Raw genomic sequence first — 19,087 nt, 5'->3', positions numbered from 1 at the left:
GGTGTACAATAATACCAAAAGATAAAACAAAAAAGAGGCTCTTATCTTTGGGCAGACATCCTTCTCTCAAAGTCTCTCCTTCTCTCCTGGATCCAACACCTAATGGGACACATGAAACTGCACTAGCCAATCCTGGCACTGCTTTCATGCTGTCAACCAGCATGAAAGCCGTGTCAGGATTGGTGGGAGTGGGCTCTCTCAGCCCTCACCAGAGCGCTGGAGGCCTGTGCCTTCTCTAACCCAGCTGTCATAAGACAGCTGAGTTATAGATGTTTAAAGTGTGCACGGCCGGTCAAAGGGACATGCACACTTTAAACAAGTGCACCACTCCCTCCTGCCACTCGGCAGCAATTGCCCCCCCCCCCATCCTGACACTTGGTTCAGGACGGGGTGCTGAAAAATAAAATTGTAATAAACAAAGTTTATTACCACTGTATTTTCTGTCCTGAGGGCATTTTTCTAAGTGGAGCGACACTCCTCCGCCCACATGGAGGGGCCGCCCCTGCTCTTTTCTCATGTCTTTGCACTCCCCTCTCTCCATTTCTCCTTACTCTGTTCCTCCTATGCCTTCTCTCTCCCACCTCCCCTCCAGACCTCTACCATTTTCTCTTTTCTTCTCCAATTTTCCTCAATATTCCTCTGTATCCTAAAATAGTCCTCTGCTTTCTTCTGCTCACCTTCTTCCCTATCGCTTACCTTCACTCTACACAGCTGTCTCCAAGTAACATGCACGACTGACTTTTCAAGTCAGTTGTTTTCTCTGTATTTTGTACTTGCATGTTCTGTTATGACCCGGAAGAGCTACTCACATGTGGACATGGAAAACCTGAGAGCTTTGCTGTTGCTCTCAGATTTTTGGAGTTGCCCCAAGCGTGCCTACTTCCACTGTTTTTCTTTGCTTTTGTGTACTTGTAGCTTTTATTTATTTATAATTCCATTGCAACTTTATAAAAAAAAACAGAATGTGAAAAACTGTTGTCCTGGGTGAGCTGCTCACATGTGAAAAGGTACATCTTTAACTCTCTTCCCCATCCGTCCCTGCCTCACTCTTTTCCTTCTTTATCTACACCACCGCTCTGTACCTCAGTTCATCTCCTGCACCCCATCTTGTTCTTCATCCAACTGTCCTCAGTCTTTCCCTCTGTTTCCAGGCTCCATACCGCCTACTTCGCTTTCTCTTCTCCTCAATCCCCTTTCCATTTTTTTGCTGTGTGTTGCTTCAGTTATTCCCTCTTTTTTGCCCTAATTCCTTTCCTCACCTCTAGCCATCTTCCTTGAGCACAGCTCTAGGCTCCAGAATGAGAAAAATACTGTGCCTGCCACTATAATTGGCATTTACACTGTTGAGTTTGCACAGCTGGGCACTGCTGGTTTGAAACTCACCTGTTAATAGCCTGGTATGGCTGTACAAATGTCGATCTCGATAGAAGCGCTTTTTTTGGGACGGCAAGAATCTGTCAGACCGCTTAGCCATGCTACACCTCAGCCCTCAGAAAGGGCTACTGAGTGGTGGTGCATATTGGTCTGGCGCAGTGAGGGGAAAAAGTTATGGTTGTAATGCCTGAATTATTCTCAGCCACTGGTAATTACTCATGAGTCACTTTCAAGTTCATCAGTTTTTTTCTGACTTTGCCACAGGCAAAACAACTTTGGTCTGGCCTAGCAATTCGATCTTCAGCGCTCCAATTATATTTGGACTGGGGCTGATTTAAATATAGTTGGACCTTGCTTGTAGTGTATAAGAGTTGTCCATCTCCAACATTTTCTTTACAGTGTCACACTTTACACAGTATTGTATCCTTTATAATTTTAAATTAAGCAACACAACCGAAGAGCCCTGGGTTGCACAGGCACACCACTGCACCAGGAGGCCTCACAGGGACTGAATTGGTGTGGAACTGGAGTGAGGGCTTGTGCACCTATCACCTTTGTATTAACCCAGTAACATGACCTTTGACAATGGTGTTGGATGGTGTGGTGCCTTCCATGTTTTAGGATGGAACCTTTCTGGCCCCGGACTCCATATCAGTGTGATGTAATGGTTAGAATAGACTGTAATGAAAGCTTGGTTTAGAATGTTGAGTTCACTGTTACACACAGAGGAATAAAGACGTGATTTACAGCTACGTCTGTAGCATTGTCATTAGCGGGTAGGACTTGACAGATGGGTGTATGGATGTGAAAGGGACAGCTCTCACAAGAAGGCAGGTGTACTTTGATGTGACCTGAAGGACACTATATGCCTCCCAAAAAACAAAAAATTGTTAGAGAGTTCAACAGGACAAAACAAAACAAAGATGATCCTGCTGCTAGTCTATTATTCTCAGAGATAATCAGCAAGATAATGGTGGACAGCTTGGCAAATTGTGTCTGCTGCAATAGAACATTGTTGCTTGAGTTCATACTTTAACTTGATGGTAAGTCAAGGAATGATCACTGATGTGGAAGAGTCCAAATTGATATGAACAGCTTGAGATGTACATTAAGATACATGTAGTACGATGCCAGGAGAGTTTGCAGTTGGTCCATCTTTTTGATTGTAAGTGTTTGCGGTCATAGTTGCTAAAGCACTGCAAAATCCTAGCTATTGCTTAAACTGAATAGTGGATTTTGTGCAAGAGGTCAATGGATCAACACGACATATGAATGAGGGGATGTCATCAATGAGTAATGTAATCATAAACAATAATCAATATATTCAAAGATCTTGAACCTCAAACAATAACCACACCAGTTTATTAAGAAGAATTATACATTTATTTCCCTAGATTAACAATGCTAATGTCACAAAGATAACTCATTACAATTTTAAACATTACCCGTGAAACAACTACATGAAGTCTACTTCAGCAAGGGGACACCATCAGGTAAGTCTTCAGAGAATCGGGCCTAATAACAGTTAAACCCAAACTGCTCGTATGTCTCGAACCATCAGGAACTCAAACCAAAAATCTCTCTAAAGTTTGACAGAATTCTATCCTAGAGTCCTATCATGGAGTCTAAAATCTCGAGTCTAAACTCATCATCTTCTGACTAAAGAAAATCCTACCCAGATATACTATTCCTCAAAAAGTTTATGATTGGTCAGTACATGGGGTGGTTACGATTCAGCCAATAGTAATTCTAATTGATAACCTAAAATGTGGTGATGTCACATTAACCAGGACATATTCATAACAGTGACTTTTCCTCCTCGGTCTCATCTGTGGCTCCTTTGTTCCATCTCGTCTAAACTTCTCTTCTCAGGAAGAAACATCTTACAAAGTAACTCTCACTTCCATCCTCGAGGAAGAAACCACATATTAGTGACAATTTCAGACAACAGAACATTCAATTTATGCAAGAACGTGGTTAATCATGGCCTTGTAAGACATAACGCAGCAACCCACTAGGGGTAGCCGTATACACCATCCAACAGACTTTTATATAAGCATTTGACTGTGGAAAACAACCACAACGTTTGGTAAGAATTTTCTCAGCTAAGAACAGAAATGAACTACGGCAACTATTTTCAAAAGTCACCCGTTTTGTATGTTAATTCACTATATGATTAATATACAAAATTTATTAATAAACATATTAGAAAAATTCATAATCTCACAATCCCTCCTCTGCTCTGATGACTATTTATGTCATCACATCAATTCATAATAAATGTATTATCATTCAAGAATTCAAAAATCTAGTCTCATTTATTTTTACATTATTTTTCTTTTTCCATTTATTTTCTCCATAAAATTTTGTTATTTGTATATCACATCTTCTTCGATTCTTTTCCAGTTTTCTCCTTTTCAAACATTTTATAATTGTATATGTTCCCCAGAACCCAAATAGACAAAATACAATTGCTAATGTCAAAATAATACTTCTCCCCACATTACTAAACCAATTTCCCACAGCTGCAATTCCCTTGCCAGGTTTTTCCCAAACTATAGATTCTGTTAATTCTTTTAAATGTTCTTTGATAATTGTTACGTTTTTAATCATCTCTCTAACTTTTCCAGAATTGTCAGGAATGTATGCACAGCAATGATTCAAACCAAGTAATTTGCAAACTCTGCCCTCCTTTTCTAAAAGAATATCTAACGAAAGGCGGTTCTGAAGAGCCATAGCTCTTGTAGCAGCCAACTCAGTATCTAGAAGAATGATAGCTCCAGAATAACTTGTCAACATGTTATCCACTATTGTAGACAACTTCTGTATCTTGATAGAATTCAGAACTACTCCCACTGAAGGAATTATAGCCCCAAAAATGTCTCCACAATGCTAGAAATTGATTCTCGCTTGTGTCTCGTTTGAATTTTCATTGTCTCAGATAATTTACTCAAGTCTTCCAACTGATAGATTTTCTGAAAGACTAGTCCCAAATAACATGTTTCATACCATCGTCTAGGAAGACAGTAATATGAATTTCTTCCACAAATATAGTAAATACCAGGCACTGGTGGATCCCGTCCATTTATCATAAAATCCCACTTACTACGAAACATAAAAACATGTCTACACTCACTCGTTCTCACAAACACCCTATCATTCTTGCTCCAAGGCCTATATATACAAAGTCTTCCCACATGTTCAGTTCATGTTAGTTTTCCTTGTTTAGTAATATCAGTATAGGCATAATCAATCCCAGGTCTTCTACTAATCATTCCCTTATCTATCCTTGCCTTTATTTCTCTCCTTCTATCTTCTGTGTTAGTAAACATGTTAGGTTATTTCGGTGTGCGGATGCAGTGTCAAAAGTTAAAGAAGGCTCACAGAAATCTCTCATTATAACTATGTTATTATCTTTGGTTATTCTAATCAAATAACCTATGACAGGTACACATGAGAATACCATGTCATAATTTGAATAGAAATATTGAATATATTCTTGATTATAGAAAGTGTGTTAGTAAAAGACTGCAACTTATACCATAATTCACTGGCAAACTATGGTAAGTAGTTTCTTCTTCCACTGAAGTTAGAATCTGTGTACATACATAACAATCTTTTGCGTCCATCACTTCAACATACTCATGCAATAAGTGATAGAAAACATTAGAGGAAAGCTCTTTCTCTTCATGCAAGTATTTGACATCTATTCTAAACTTATCTTTAGTTAGCGATGTACCAGTTGTACCCAAAGAATTATCAGTCTTTGCAGTATGGTTGGCTCCATTTGTCTCATAAACAGTCACCCCTACAAACAACAATAAACACATTAACACACTTGCTACAGCCAATCCAATACCTACAATTTTACAAAAACTAATTCTACTGTTTTGGTTATGAACGTTTCTCATGGTCTCCATAGTCTAAAAAAAAAAAATATATCAAAAACTTAAAAAAATTAAGTAAACAATCAATAATCCCTCCTATTTTTTTTCTTCCAAAAATTAATTCACTCATGACAGTCTCTTTTGTCAATTTCGTTATAGCAGGTTGTCAAGTGCCGTTATCTGTTTGTCAATTCCAGTTATTAATGTCTCTCTTAAGCACGACGTTTAGATAATTTTCAACTTCTTTTCCCAAATTCTTTTCTCATAGTTTTCACGTGCGAGAATGAAAATGTTCAGTGTCTCTATCAAAACAATTACTCAAAAATTCTTCTTGCCATTTATTTGTAGGTATATACGCCCATTCTGGTCCAGCATATCGCTTTCTTGCAACTCTCTGCTTTTCTTTTTTTTTTGCTGTTTTCACCTTCTTCTCCACTACTATTTTTTTGTCCTTCATTCAACTCTTTTTTCTCCTGAATTGGTGGTACTACATTAATCCTTCCATTCTTTGAGCTTTTCTCTGGCCAATTGTCTCCTTTCAATGCCTTTTTCGTTAACAACTTTCTCAAGATTGAGTCTTCACTTGACTTTGAGCCATTTTCTTCTGACGTTTCTGCAACTAGTTCAGGAAGAGTATAATCCACTTGGGCGGGACTACCCTAAATTCCTTTCCCAATGGGGTCCGTCGTTTGTTCAGTTTGGTATGTCAAACCAGCTGCTTCTGAGGACACCCTCCTTTGAGCCGGTCTTCTCTCAGACGAATGTCTCTGATCACTCTCACCTGAGGACACCCTCCTCTGATCAGAATTTCTCTCAGCCAAAATGTATCTTTCTTCATGAGCCGACTCTTCTTCCTCTCCTTCTGCAGATTGTTTAGCTTTTTCTGGGCTTTGTTCCTTTTCGTCTGTTATAGGAGTAGGCACATCACGCTCATTCTCAGTGTTCAGCTCTTCACTTTCCTGTTCTTTTCTCGCAATGTTGTCAGCTGTCGGTAAACTGGCAGCCAATCATTTCTCAGCACGAGATGAGGATGGTTCACGAAACTTGGCGTCCCTAGAGATATAAATTTGAATTTCCTTTAATATCTCCCAAACTACTGAACAGAATTATACTAAAAACACCTTTCTACCAAATTTAGTGTAATTCTATCCAGCGGTTCAGGCTGTAGTCCAGTTCCAAAAACCCTATGGTAATTAACATTGGAAAAACACATTCTGGGACCCCCCCTGTTTTTCTTTGCCCCCGTTTGGGGGATCACCCCGAAACTTTCCAGACAGCAGGTGAAGTGAGCATTACATTTTTGGGGAAACGTTCATGAAGATTCATCAACGGGCGTCAAAGATATATGCAAGCCAAAAAACGCTTTTTCTATAGAAACACAGGTCCTAACTATAACTACCTAGTGGTAATTACCACTAGGTTATATATATATATATAATATATATATTTTTTTACTGGTCTATAGTTAGACCCTAGTTTCCATAGAAAGAGCGTTTTTTGTTTTGCCGTGACATTCATGACATTTTCAAAACTTATACTTCACTTGGTTCAGCTGCTGTCTTGAAAGATTCAAGGTGATCAGTCAATTGGGGACTGAGAAAAAGGGTGGGTCCTAAAATGCATTTTCCCATTAATTTTTCTATAGGGTCTTCTGACTCGCCAGCAGCCCAAACCGCTGGACTGAATTACAACAAATTTGGCAGGAAGCTAGATCTTGTGCAGATTGTGCTTTTTGTGACTTGACTTAAGCCCTTTCAGTAGTTTTGGAGTCATTTAAGGTTACAAAAATATAGATATCTAGAGAATTGAATCCTCCGTGAATCCACTGCAGGAATCTCAATGGCTGGCCACAACCTGACAGGAAAGTTGCGGCCATCATTTTGTCTGATCGAGGAATGGTCCCAGAGCCTCAAATGTTGGCTGCAATGTGGATGAAGGGGTCAGGGTAGAGACTCCCTGACTCTATCGGAAGGATATAAGCGGGGTAGAAACATAAATGGTGTTGTTAAAATACGTGGGATTCTTTTTTTTTAAACATTTTTCGAGGACCACGGACTCACATGCAGGGCTCAGTGTAGATCCCAGTTGTAAATCCAGAGATTTCAGAAAATTTTAATATATATATATATATATATACACATATATGCACAAAAACAAAAACGCTCACTATCGGGTTCCTAAAGACCCATGAGGGGTGGTGCGTTGAGAACCGGCAGAGCACTCCGGTTTTGTTTAAAATTAAAGAAGAGAACAACACTAGGACAATGTTGCCTAGTGAAGACGCACACTCAGGAATTTGCAAAATAATAATATTTATTCACACAACGCGTTTCGGCTGTCTAGCAGCCTTGTTCACGTGTATAGTTCAAACAATGTAAACCAGATTTAAATACACAGCTACATATAAACAAAGAAACAGGACTGCATGTACTCTACAGATAAAAATAGAAATAGAAACAGGACTACATCATTTTAGATATTCGAATAATAGTACTTGATAATAGCATCCATGAAAAACGTGAACAGTAAAAGATAGATAGTAAGGGATAAATCAGCCTTATTCTCCATATATAAATACATAAATATATATCAATACATAAATAAATACTAATAAATATTAAATATTCACTAATAAACATTTATAAAAAATTCATTGATGACATCTTACTGCAGTATATTCTAAAATCATAATTATACTAGATGATACTAATTAATTAAACCATTGTAGGTATATAAATAGGTATAAAATATCATAAAATGTCGATATAAATACGGCTCATATATATATATTTTCTGTCAAAAACAATTCACTATTTGATACAATCTTATTTTATACATATATATACTACAGAGACCTATATTTGATCTTTCCCCTACTTACAACGTACTAATTTCCATGTATCTTTTTTATAACCTGATTCCACCACCGTATCGGTACTATATATCTATCTTCATATCATAAAGGGACACAAAACTCTTTTTCCCCCCTTGTTAAAATTCATAATGCCATAACATAATCAGTACTAATTCTCTGTAGCTCCTGTCAATATCACCCAAGACCAATTATAAGCTAGAATCAGGAATCCATCCGGACCCCTCCATTCTAAAAAGGACATAAAAGTGAAAAAAATGGCATAAAAGTGAAAAAAATGAAAAAATGAATAAAATTCAATCCATGCAGTATAATCATCGATAGAGGAAACAATCAAACTGCAATGCCTCTACTTAAATACAGATAGGAGACTCAATTTCTTATATCCTAAACACTTCTTCAACTTAATCATCAAATAAGTGAGTATTCAACTCCTCCCCAATATTCAAACCCCCAGGTGTCTTAGTTTCTAAATCTAAAATATATTTAGATTCTTTTGTGCGTAAAATCAACTCTCTATTACCACCTCTATGGTGTGCTGGCACATGTTCAATACCAAAGTAAGACAATAAGGTGCCATCAGAATTATGGAAGTCCTGAAAATGTCTGGCTACTGGGTAGTGAGGATCTTTCAATTTGATAGCACGCATATGTTCAAGAATTCGTTTTTTCACTATGTGTTTTGTACTTCCCACATACCACAGCTGACAAGGGCATTCCAATACGTAGATGGTAAATGGAGTACTACATGTTATGAACTGTTTGATTTGTCTGTTCATCCCTGGCTTTCTTGTAGAATACTCCTTTCTACTTGCACTATTTCGACAGGCTTTACAATGTCCACAGGGAAAGAATCCTTGTAAGTTATGTTCCTTAACACCAGAAATGAGAGAGACATCATTAGATCTCAACATATCATGAAGATTACGACCTCTTCTATAAGTGATCGAGGGCCATTTCTGAATTTCTTTGCCAATAATAGGATCACTCTTCAAAATTTTCCATTGTTTAGAAATAATCTTCTTAATCTGGGTAGTGTCCTCATTGTAGGTTAAGATCAATCTGATGTCATCGTTATTTTCATTTACCTCTTTAACCTTATTATCAAAGAGAGTATGGATTCTTTCAACCTTTTTGATTTTCTCAGTAGCTTTTTTGATTACCCAATTTGGGTAACCTCTTTGTCTAAACCTAACAACCATGTCTTTCTGTTCTCTTTCAAATGCCTCATCGGTATTACTTATTCGTTTAGCCCTCAATAGTTCTCCATACGGGATACTCCATTTTAATTTGTCTGGATGTCCACTTGTGGCATGCAGTAAGCTGTTTCCTGCTGTAGTTTTTCGGAAAAGTTCAGTATGGATCGTCTTATCCTTAATCGTAACTTTAGTATCCAGGAATTCAATAGAGGAATTACTTATATTATATGATAGTCTAATATTATAATCATTGTCATTGAGTTTCTTAATAAAATGTTTGGCCTCATTCTCAGAGCCTTTCCAAATTATAAACAAGTCATCGATATATCTGAGCCACAATGTGATCTGATTAATCTCAGAATATTTCTCTTCATCTTTAAAAATGTCTTCTTCCCACAGGCCTAAGAACAGGCAAGCAAAACTGGGAGCAAAGCAAGTTCCCATTGCGGTCCCCAGAACTTGTTTATACAGCTGACCATCAAATAAGAAAATATTATTTGTTAAACAATATGTTATCATCTCAAGAATCATATCTGTATGTGCTAAGTATCGTAAGGACCTTGTATGTAGAAAATGTCTGCACGCTTTGACACCCATCTCATGATCAATGATGGTGTATAATGAATTAACATCTAGAGATATAAGTAAAAAGTCATCCTCCCAAACAATGCCTTCTAATTTGCCTAAAAAATCTTTAGTATCTTGCACATAAGAGGGTAGACTCATAACAAAATCCCTCAAAAAGAAATCCACATATTTGGATACGTTTTCCAAGGCATTACCACAAGAGGATACTATTGGTCTTCCTGGAGGATTAACTATGTTTTTATGTATTTTGGGGAGAATATAGAAGATCGGTAATTTAGGAAAGTCCTTTTTCAAGAAGCAGTATTCTTCCCATAGTAATAGGCCTTTATCTTTCCATTCTGCTAAAAGCTGCCATATTCCTAGAATACCATTAGTATATACTTCTTTACTCACGACTTTGTAATAGTGTTTATTGTTTAATTGTCGCATGACTTCATCAATATATCTTTGTCGTTTCCAAAGGACTATATTACCTCCCTTATCTGCTGGACAGATCATAGTATCACCATCTTCTGCCAATCGTCTAATAGTCTCATTTTGGTTATGTGTCATATTGGTGTTACTTCTAGGTTTAAACCATGTTCGATGTCAAAAATGTAAAAGATCCCGAACTGCCATATCATAAAAGGTATCGAGACTATTGTGGTTCATATTTGGAAAAAATGTCGACTTAGGTTTGAAGCCCGACGAAATTGCATGATCATAAACAACACCCAATTCATCTAAAGTCTGATATAAATTATTTTCTTTATTCTGTATACTCTGTTCCTGTTCTAACTCATGAAGGGTTATCAAGGTATCTACATCACTGATAATTAGGCCATGTTCATCACTATCATGATTTATAGATGGTTCTACATTGATGCCAGTATTCCCTTTCAATTTAAACCATTTTTTTTGTTTCAATTTTCTAATAAACTTGAAAAGATCAATACGAGTTTCAACATAATTAAATCGTGTGGTTGGACAGAAGGAGAGACCTAAACAAAGTGTTTTCTTATCATTCTCAGTTAGATGATGATCGGATAAATTAATAACCGTTTTATTTATCGTTTCAATATCCATTACACTACTGCATTGGAGCCATTCGTTGATGTTACACCCTTGTTTTTTAAGTGAATTTATATATATACATTTATATATGAATATGTATATATATATATATATATATATAGCCGAAACGCATCAGGAAAAGGAGAACTGTTGTTCACTCTTGAATAAAGTGCTTGGATGGTATCCCAAAGTGGTGCTTCGCACTATTTCCATAGAAAAAGTTTTTTTTTACTTGCCTATATCTTTGGCACCGTTTGACATATCTTCATAAAATGTTCCAAAAAAAGTGTGCTGGTGATTCTATTTGCGCACAGCAAGTTTCAGGGTGATTCGTCAAGTTGGGCCGAGAAAAAGGGGAGGGGTCAAAAAAGTTGCATTTCCATCGTTAATTCCCATAGGATCTTTGAACACTACCACAGCCCGAACCACTGGGCAGAATTACACCAGATTTTGCAGAAAGGTAGCTTTCAGTACGTATATTGTGCTTTTGCTGATTTGGTGTAAATCCGTTCAGTAGTTTTTGAGAAATTAAAGGGAAAATACATTTCTGTATCTGAGGTCATGAATTAATCGTGGTGTTTTTGCCATTATGGCAGTGAATTTGCAAATGCAGGCCACAGCAGGAATGCTGTGATTGGCTACCTGCAATCCGACCAGCTATTTGAATAACAGGACACGATCCCCAGGGCTGAAAAATAAAGAAGCCTAAGTTCCTTTCCTGACAGTGATGAACAGATTGTGCCAGACTTTCATTCTGAAAACTGTAAGTACAATGTCGACTTAATGCTTCTGATGTAGCGTTTTTCTTTATTAGTGGGTTGTATTGTATTTCTTATGTTTTGTGGGATATAATAGCTTAACTCGACTAGCCTACTGCGATCGATGCATTTTCCACACTAAAATTTCCTCACTGGCAAATACTGGCGATTTGTAGCTAAATTTCTTTAATCCTTAAAGCTTAGTGTTGCTACCGAAACCTAAGCTAAGTCCACCTAAAATTGTAATATTTTTTTTTTTACATTAAATAATTTCCTCAGTGTCTGATGCCAGAGTCTCCTTTATGCACCAGTGTAACTTGCCTTGTTTTCATAGGCTGAATCGTATTTGGAAGTTATTAATGTAAACTGAAAGTTTCATATAAGTACGTGTTTAGCTACCTGAGGGGAGAAATGGGTCTGCTATGTTAACCTTAGGCAGTACATAAATATATAAAAAAGAAAGCACCGCTTTGAAGCTTTTTTTCCCCAAACTGGAGAAATGTTTATTTTGTTCCTTAATGAGCGTTTTAGTTTGCATAGAACCTCAGCCTGGGGTGCAGCCTGCTATTTTTGCATGCATTGCAATTTTGAGAGGTGTAATTTCTTCTATTGAAAACATAAAAGTAGATAAGAGTGTAACGTGTTTTCACTGTGCCAGCTTAGATTTCCTGATGTGTTTTCAGCCACGAAACGTGCTTCTTCTTGAAATGCAGCCCAAGATCTCTCAGGTTTTAGGTTTTTGTTCTTGTCCATGGCAGGCTGGAGTGATGACACCTCAGCAGTATCCCTCCCTTCATCCAACTTATGTGACTAACTAATAAAGCAAGATATTATCTTGCCTCTAATTACCTGGTTGTGTGTTGACTATTTATAATGTGTATTAGGCCATATAAATTTTCCTCGAGGCCTTTGGTAATGGATAGAAACGAAGATTGAATGGGTACCAGCAGAACAGAAAAGAGATGTCAAGTTTGGGGTGAGGTACTTCTGGAGTTCATCCCAAAACATGTCTTGTATGTTAAAGACAAAGGGGCTGATTTAAGTGCAGCGCCACTTTTCTTGCACCCCTTAGCGCCCTCCTAACGCCGCCATGGCGGTAGTTAGGGAAGCAGCATCAGACTTTTTGACACTAGTTCAGAGATTTCCAGGATTAGTGCAAAAAATGTTGACACTAATCCTGCAAAGCCCATTGAGGCCCATTGTAAACAATGGTGTGCCTCCTTTTAACAACTGCTCTGAGCAGGCGCTAAAAGTGGCAAAAAAATCACGCAAAGAAATCTTTTAGATTTCTCTGCATCATTTTTTCACCCCTCCCCCCAACAGGGGAACACCTCCTTTCCATACGTTATGACTGGCGCAGGCATAATGTAGCGCAAAGGGTTACAAAGTAGCGCAGTGCATGCATTGCGCCACTTAATACATTTGACGCAGAGATTTAAGCCTAGTTGGACCACATTAGCATAAAAAATGATGCTAATGTGGTGCAAGGTGGCACTAGGGGGCTCTTAAATGTGCCCCATAGTGCTTGATGGTATCTATCCTTGGTCTTATGACCTACAGGTGGGTAAGGAGAGAACGAGCAGGATCCAGGAAAGATGAAAGTGGTAATGGGATCATAGAGCAGGAGGTAAAAGGACCTGGAAAGAGCAAGCCACAGGGAGGGATTGTTTTGTAGGATTTCTACAGGTCGGGTCAATGCTGAAAGACTGCTTACCATTTGGTCGAGTAGGGAGCGACCCAATCTTTAGTGGATGGATGAGGGAAAGACATGGTTGGAGTGACCTGTCCTAGTGTTGAGTTTTGTTGTCATGCATGGGACTGTAGGGTGTGCTCAGATGTGGCACACTGCCATACAGAAGCATCTTACGCATGGAGCAAAAAATGTAAGCGATACCTAAGCACATACTGGTCTGAGAGTGGGAGAAGATTGCAGGGTATCATGTGATAGATGATGGTAATCTGGAGCGGAAGGGGAAAAGCACTAAACTTGATATTCCTCCACTTGCACCCCCTGGAACACCCCTGGACTCCAAGTTAACAATGAATGCCCAAGTGGACACATTAGCATGATCAAGCTTCGTCACCTTGAAGACTCTGAAACGCATTCCCCCCCCCCCTTAGATTCCCACACAAGGTGCAGGCTACTGTCTCTCTTGTATTATCTCTACTGGATTACGCCAATGGCCTCTAACATGGATCATCTCTATCTACTATGAAAAAAACTACAACGTATTCAGAACTCAGCTGCCAGGCTACAATTACATGTAAAGCCACAGGCCCGCATCTCCCCTGCCTTGGGAGCACTACATTGGTTACCGGTTGCCAGAAGATCCACCTTCAAGCTGATTTGTATCACCAATAAAGCTATACATGGAACAGGACCACTGTTCATCAGAAACAAAATAACCAAATACATTCAACAAGGAATCCTCTGCTCAAGATTGCCCCAGCCTTAAAACACCCCCATATAAGGAAAAGAAAACAGGTGGTACATCCTTCTCTGCTCAAGTAGACAAATATAAGTTCCATTGATAACTATCTTGCCTTCAGAAGACTACTCAAGAGTTGGCTCTTTCCTTCATAAACCACCAAATCCAAACAGCAATGGACTGCATATACCTGTGTTGATAAATATTTATAATCTGATTATGTGTATATTCTAGATATTTATAGTTCTTTAAGAACTATGTATAGTTACTATTTCATAATAATAAAATATACTCATACTCTTAAGCCTGTTTAACAAATGTTACGGTTAAATTAATATATGTGTGTATGCATGTGTGCGCGTTTGGGAATATGTATATATGTGTGTGTATATTTTTCTATGCTTAACATGGTCATAGGCCATTGCATAGCTTCTAGATAAGTTGTTATATTAGATACTTATGAATCCCTGCTTTCTTTTTTATATCACAATGACATTTTTTTATCTTAACTATTTTAACAGCAAGTATTTCGCTATTTAAAAATTGAGGAAAGATAAATGAATGTTAGAAAAGAACACTTAGAAAGTAACATCAAATATTGCAAATCTTGAAAGTCTCTGTTTATAAATACAACTTTACATCTCATATTATTACACAGATTATTATATTCCTTACACTTATATTCCCCTACTATGTATTTACATTTCTATTTATTTATTACTCCAGTCCTACTGTACTAGAGAAAAACATAATAAAATTAAATAAATAAATAAAATTAAAAAAGAAAGAAAGAAAAAATAAAATAAAGTTTACTCTCTCGTAAGCTTTACTCTGTCTCCCCATCACCCTATGTCTCTATCAATCAATCCTCCATCCCCACTTTTACTCATCCCAAACTCATTCTACTACTTTTTTCTTCAAAATAACCCTGCCTAAGCTCTTCCCTCATCTACCACATCTTGCTCACCCCATACCTCAGTTTACTCCCAAACAACCCTACTAAATTCTCCCTCGTTTATCTCACCTTTGACTGATCCAAAACCACTTCTACTACTATGAGCTCCCTAACCCTTTTCCACATACTCTTCTCTCCTCCATCTTTCCTTTACTCATCCCAACCCTCATCTTATTACTGCAAACTCCCAATTAACACTTCTGGATTCTTCCCTCCTCTATTCCTCCATTACTCTTGTCAATCCAACTAACAAACTCACATATCCTTCGCTCAAATTAACTAATACTAATACTGAACACATATTTCCCTATACTAATCTACCACTGATTCCGCTTGGATTACGGAGTTTCGTGCTACTCACTGAAAAGCGATTTGACGCCTCATCAGGGGTAGTAAGTGCTATATAAATACAATTATAATTACATAAGGGGTCAGGGTGGTGGTACCCTGGCCCAAGGGATGTGATATAGGGGTGTTTGAGGGTCATAAATGGGTTTTAAATGATTTTTTTCCACCACACGCAATATTCGCAAATATCCTCAAACAGGGTTAGGTTCTGAATTTACTCATACAAAGCCATCAAAATTCAGCTTATATAGTTAGAGTTATTTCAAGTAACTATAACTCGCACCCTAAGGTAACTATAACTCGTACCTTTGCCATGCACAGCTAATTACTTTATGTTATATCATTGATGACATCTTCTATGGCATCTTTGATATTATCACTACAACATTTGCAATAAAATTATTGATAGGAAAACAGTGCATTGCAAAGGTGCGAGTTATAGTTACCTTATGGCACGAGTTCTAGTTACTTGAAATACCCCTAATTATAACTACTGAATTTCTGTAGTTTTGTACAAGTAAATTCATATCCTACCTATAACATCCCTGTAGTAACCTATAAATACATATATATATATATATATATAAACACATATATATATATATATATATATATATATATATATATATATATATATATATATACATATATATATAGGCAGTCCCCACTATGTAGTTATAGTTAGCTCAAACTTTCCACAGGATGAGCATTTTTGTGTTTCTTAGAACTTTGTTGCTATTTGATGAATCTTCATGAAACTTTCCCAAAAAAGTTCATCCACCTCAGCCCCCGCCCCGCCCTCCCCCCCCCAGGAAAGTTATGAGATGATCCGTCAAGTGGAAAAATAAATTACACAAAAAAGAACTGTGGGTGTCCAAGGGGGGTGGGCCACCCATGGAAGGGTGGTCAGGGCCTGGCTGAAGGATAGGTCCTGTGCCCCACTCCACATTTTGCACCTTTGGCAATGCACTGCAGGGGGTTACCCCCCCTCCACAGGAAACTGGGTATGAGAATAAGATCTTCTCAACATCAGGGCACTGCGCGCTCTATGGGCGAGCAGAATGCAAAAACCTAATGATTTCCAGCTAACATAATTTATGCTTTGTGCTGAGATAATGTTGTTTAATCTTTTGCATTGCAGAGTTTCATCCTGAAGGCTTATGCTCAGCATGCATAGAAATATTGTCCACATGTAATGTACTGCTGCAGGCTTTCAGACTGTGTCAGGGTGTGGTCCCTTTCCAGGGCCTTCTAGAAGCTTCCTGCAGCATGCCTAGGTGTGGTTGGTGGGCTGGGCTAAAACTCTATAAAAGGGAGCCAGCCCAGCTCCACATGCTCATTATTCAGAGGTCCTGGTGCAGAGCAGCAGCAACTTCCTGAGCTGCTGTTCTGGAGGCCTATTTGGATCTTCCAGGCCTCGCCCTTTCACTGCGCTTGGTGATTCTTGATCAGGGCGGTAAGACGGAGGTTGGGCTGGGCCCCCGATCCCGTTCTCGAAGGAGTTCGAGTTCTTGGGCCTAATTATCATGATAAAATCCTTTGACTCTTGTGCGTGTGAAAGTGTGCTTGATGTTTATTGGGCATTTACATGCTGGCATTCAAATCGGCAAGATGTGCGATTCCTTAATCGTGTTTAATTCATGTTATTCATTGTGCGTTACCATTTCCAGGCATTCATATGATGACATTCGAATCGGCAAGACACGCAATTCTTTTCCTCGTGCTTTAACCCTTGATATTCATAGTGTGCTACCATTTCCTGGCATTTATATGGTGGCATTCGAATCGGCAAGACGCGCAATTCATTTCTTGTGTGTAATTCATGCAGTTCATTGTGCGCTACCATCTCCTGGCATTTACATGGTGGCATTCGAATCGGCAAGACGCGCAATTCATTTCTCATGTGTAATTCATGCAGTTCATTGTATGCTACCATTTCCTGGCATTTACATGGTGGCATTTATATCGACGAGACGCGCAATTTCATTCTTGTGTGTAATTCATGTTATTCATTGTGCGCTAACTTTTTCTGGCACTTTCATGGTGACATCTGAATTGTCAGGAAGCGCGATTCTTTTCTTGTGTTTAATATCACGATGTTCATAATGTGTTACCTCTTCATGGCATTTACGAGGTGGTTTTCTAGCCAGCAAGACGCGTGATTTATTTCTCAAGCCTAGCTTATGTTATTCATGGTGCACAATCATTCTATGGTATGTACAACCTTTTTTTAAAGTATACAATGGGCACAATTCATGTTTCCTACAGTTTTTGAGAAAACAAAATGCTAGAGTTCTAGATGTGATGTAGTGTGTATATAATAATGTTTTTTTTTCTTTCCTTGATCCTCATGCAAAAGATAATGTTTGAATCTGAACATTGCATTTAACCATTTCTTGATTTCCTCCCAGGTGTCCAGTAATCTTGAGCCTAGTTGTTTAAATTCATTCATAGGTTATCTATGATTTCAGAATGACAATGCTTAGAGTTATAATCTAGTACTGATTCATATGATACAATCTTGATATTGTGTGTTTTAACCTTTTGCTTCCTACAGGTCTCCTTCCCAGCTGTTCCCTTCCTAATCCCCTTTTCCCCACTTGGACTCTCAGACTCTGTGATAAATCTAATCAGAGTATTGGAGCTGTCTTGTGGTGGAAGTGCTGGGAACGTGCACAGACCCTGAGGATCTGGTGACTCTGATAGATCTTACATTTTTAACAAACTAGAAATTCACTGGAAAAAAAAAGCGAAGGTTAAAGTGACATTATAGTTAGGTATGGTAATACCTTACTTTTGCCCCCACCATGCGCTGCTTGTAACGTCACAGATCGCTCTACTCATGACAAGTTCAGTGACGTCATTATTGACAACACTAATAACATCTTTCATGGCAACACTGGGCATGTTGGGAGGACAAGCTCTTGTTAGGTCAGTAAACTATAACTGGTAAATGTCAGTGTTTTTTTCTTAGTTTAAAATGTTGCGTTTTAACTGACATTTTCGTCTAAATAACATCACTTTTTTATGAATATATATATTTTAGGCTTCAAATATTTAAATCTGAATTTGTATGTTTGTATGTGTGTATATATATATATATATATATATATATATATATATATATATATATATATATATATAATATAAGTATATAAATATTTATATAGAGATAGACATATAGTCAGATGTTAACATTTTTAGCAAACATGTAGGCCTATATATTCAAAAGTGCAGTACCTTTTTTTGATCTATGTTGCTTTAGAGCACATTCATCAGCTATGGTGGCATGGCCAGACTGAGGGACTAAAAGCCTCCCTGGCATAAATGCTCATATCAGACCCGTTCCATTTGTCTCTGCGCTCTTTCTCTCATTCCATATCTCCACTCTTTCTTTCTGCCCTCTCCCTCTTCTTCTGTCTGATCACTTTCTATATTCCCCCTCCCTTTTTTTCTGTCTTTGGAAGCCTGCCTTTTGCCTGCTGGGGAGCAGGGGAAAGTGACAGAGGCACTCGGAGCAGCTTTCAGCTTTGAAAACTGGTCTCCAAATTTACTGAGACAAGAAAGGGAAAACACACACAAAGAGGAAAGGATGAAGGAAAGAAAGAGGGAAACCGTCACACA

This window comes from Pleurodeles waltl, chromosome 8 (genome assembly GCF_031143425.1).
Source record: "Pleurodeles waltl isolate 20211129_DDA chromosome 8, aPleWal1.hap1.20221129, whole genome shotgun sequence".
Taxonomy (NCBI): Eukaryota; Metazoa; Chordata; class Amphibia; order Caudata; family Salamandridae; genus Pleurodeles; species Pleurodeles waltl.
The sequence above is the reverse complement of the archived record's forward strand: the minus strand, read 5'-3'. Positions refer to the sequence as shown.